The sequence below is a fragment of the Odocoileus virginianus genome, unplaced genomic scaffold (genome assembly GCF_023699985.2).
Source record: "Odocoileus virginianus isolate 20LAN1187 ecotype Illinois unplaced genomic scaffold, Ovbor_1.2 Unplaced_Scaffold_15, whole genome shotgun sequence".
Lineage (NCBI taxonomy): Eukaryota > Metazoa > Chordata > Mammalia > Artiodactyla > Cervidae > Odocoileus > Odocoileus virginianus.
This window is the reverse complement of record NW_027224277.1, coordinates 292,850-296,246: the sequence shown is the minus strand read 5'-3', so window position 1 is coordinate 296,246 and position 3,397 is coordinate 292,850. Positions and strand designations below refer to the sequence as shown.

General features: G+C 41.5%; 1 pseudogene; it reads left to right on the top strand.

Moving 5' to 3' along the window:
• The first annotated feature begins 266 nt into the window (after positions 1-266).
• Positions 267-3,182, top strand: LOC139033536 (endogenous retrovirus group K member 8 Env polyprotein-like; annotated as a pseudogene).
• The last annotated feature ends 215 nt before the right edge of the window (positions 3,183-3,397 follow it).

Below are 3,397 nucleotides of genomic sequence, written 5' to 3'. Positions count from 1 at the left end.
GGTTTGCCATTCCTTTTTCCAGTAGACCACGTTTTGTCAGAACTCTCTACCATGACCCATCCATCTTGGGTGACCCCTACATAGCATGGCTTATAGTTTCATTGAATTAGACTAGGCTGTGGTCCATATGGTCAGTTTTGTTAGTTTTCTGTGATTGTGGTTTTCAATTCTATCTGCCCTCTGATGAATAATGATAAAAGGTTTATGGAAGCTTCCTGATGGGAGAGGTTGAATGTGGGGGAAACTGGGTCTTGTTCTGATGGGGGAAACTGGGTCTTGTTTATATACAATGACCAGGCTACTTTGTTAATTACAATTTAATTAGATTTTAAACATGCCTTGTATGGTTTCACTCTCATGCCTTTAAAAAAATACTGCTAGTTCTTCAAGATTTATAAAAAAGACTTTTCTAAGATTAACTGATAAATTTTGTTTGTTTGCTATCTGGTAAATTGGTAACAGACTGGAATTTAGTCTACTCTCTATGTTAAGAGAACAAAGTTTTCTTAGAATGAATCTTTCAATAACAGATTATGAATTTCTTTGCCTTTAAGTGATTTATATTTGTTTTTAAAATCTTTTGTTACTTTAGTAAAGTAAATACATGTAAAAGCTCATTCTGCTTCTACCAAAAATAACCCCTCACTGTTAGACTTGTGCTATCTTAATGTCTTAAAACTGACAATGCCCCTGCTTACACTTCTAAATCTTTTCAAGACTTTTGTACAAGGTTTCATATAAAACATAGCACAGGTATCCCTTATAACCCACAGGGACAAGCCATCGTAGAAAGAGCACATCAGACCCTAAAAACTCAAATTTTAAAACTACAGGAAGGTGAATTTAAGTATAGTTCCCCTCACCAGATTCTACAACACGCTCTTTTTGTGATAAACAATCTAAACACTGATTCATTTGGGGTTACTGCAATGCTCCGACATTGGAGTCCAGAGCAGCAGAGTACAAAACCTCTGGTTAAATGGAAAAACCTTCTTTCAGGACAATGGAGGGGTCCTGACCCATTACTAACCAGCGGCCGAGGGTGTGCTTGTATTTTCCCCCAGGGTGCTGAGTAGCCAATTTGGATCCCGGACAGACTGATTCGCCATGTTGCAGTCCCCCAGACATCCGGTTCCCCCATTGCTTCGACCACAAAAGAAGAAGGACACTCCTCTGCCCCTGCCTCCGCCGCCCACCTGAAAGGTCCAGCAGACTCTGAAACAACCGGCAGCGGAGATCCCGGGAAAACAAACGGAAATCACCAGGACATCCTGCGCGAGCAACTCAACAAGCTTCCATACCCACATGGGGGCAAATGAAGTCGCTGTGCCATCAAGCACAGGGAATAGCTTCCTACAGGGATCTTCAGCCTCTCCTGAAAGGGTTTTTATTGCTATGCTTGCTTTACTTTCTTGCCAGGCAAGTGCTACCTCTTCTACATCAGAAAAATATTGGGCATATTTCCCTGATCCCCCGACCTTCCAAGTAGTTACTTGGAACAATGACCCTATACGGTCAACACAGACCAGCCTCATCTCTTGGGAGGACCCTATACTTCTTATAATAAAGATCATTATCTCATCAATTTAAACTATACTTTTAGGGGATTAACGGATGGCCTCCCCCTTTGCTTTAACCTCCCGCATAGTCATACAAGCGATCTCATCACTCCCTCTAAGGAGGGGTGTGTTGGAGTCTCCAAGAAAGCAATTCTGACAGATTCTCCAGCATTAAGATTTTCAGACAAAACAGGAGATCAGCTGGTTTGGATATTACAGGCCTGTATGCCCAGGGTCCTTGACCCCTATAAATCCTTGTTCCTCAACGCTCCACCAAAATATCCAAATTGTATTGATGTTGCTCCTTCAGACGTCATATGGAAAACTATAGACAACCGCCTTGGATACCTGGTATGGAAATCTTGTACTTATAATTCAAAAATAGATTATAGAATACCGGGAGGCGGAAACTATTCGGTACAAGACTGGAGCAATCCAAATCCAAGTCAGGATCCAGGATCTGTTCCTGACTATGTCAATAGGTTTAGCAATTGGAAAAATGATTCCCTCCCTTGGCCATTGGTGGCCAGCAGATGGCGCTATAGTCAATTTGTTCCCCCCATGTTGTCCTATACAACTAAGGGGAAAACTTTTTGGCAACCAGAAATTTGGAGAGCCCTTGCTGCCACCTCCCTTGTTACTCTATCTCGGCCAGAAAATGATTCCACCTATTCTGTGCTGGCTTGTTTACCCTCCCCTTACGTTTTTTTGTTCACTAATAACTCTAAAAAGGCTTCATATACAGATGAACTATTCAGGTGGACCAAATATAGTCTACTGTGAACAGTGCATGCTCTCATCCTGCCTAACCCCTCAATATAATATTTGTTCTTTTGTGGTGCTGCAACGCCCACCTTACCTTATGGTGCCCGTCGCAGTGAATGCCTATTGGTATGACAATTACAGTTTAGCCGTTCTGCAACAACTACAAGATTTAATGCGTTCCCAAAGGTTTGTAGGGATTATTATTATTATTATTATTATTATTATTATTATTCTAGGGATTTCAGCTTTGATAACAGCAATTACCTCTGTCACTGTGGCAACGATATCATTGACTCAACAAGTACATACTGCTCAATATGTCAATGATATGTCAAAAAATGTTTCTTTAGCTCTAGCTATGCAAGAGATTATAGATAGGAAATTAGAAGTAAAAATAGATGCCCTAGAAGAAGCAGTCATGCATATTGGAACTGAGTTGCAGGCTTTAAGGGTAAAGTTAGCATTATCCTGTCACGCCGACTATCAGTGGATTGTGTAACACCCCTAAAAGTAAATGATACAGACTATAATTGGGAAAAATCGCATTTCAGGTGTATGGAATAGCTCCAGCATTAGTTTAGATCTTGGAAAGCTTCACGGTCAGATAAAAACCTTAGAACATTCCCGCCTGGACTTTACTGCTGCAGGAGCTGCTAATGACTTTTTCATACCTTTTCTAACTTTATTACTGGAAAAAATATCCTATCAACTATCTTCAGTTACGCTGCTGTAGCAGCCCTAGTTTTACTTCTCATTATAATCCTTCCTTGCATTGTCAGAACTCTCCGGCAGAGCACTCAGAAGCTCGCGACTGAGATCCATCTGGCTGTCTTAAAAAGTAAAAAAAGGGAGAGATGATGCAAAACAGAAAAAGAGACACAGATGTATAGAACAGACTTTTGGACTCTGTGGGAGAAGGCGAGGGTGGGATGTTTCAAGAGAACAGCATTGAAACATGTATATTATCTAGGGTGAAACAGATCACCAGCCCAGGTTGGATGCATGAGACAAGTGCTCGGACCTGGTGCACTGGGAAGACCCAGAGGGATCGGGTCGAGAGGGAGGTGGGAGGG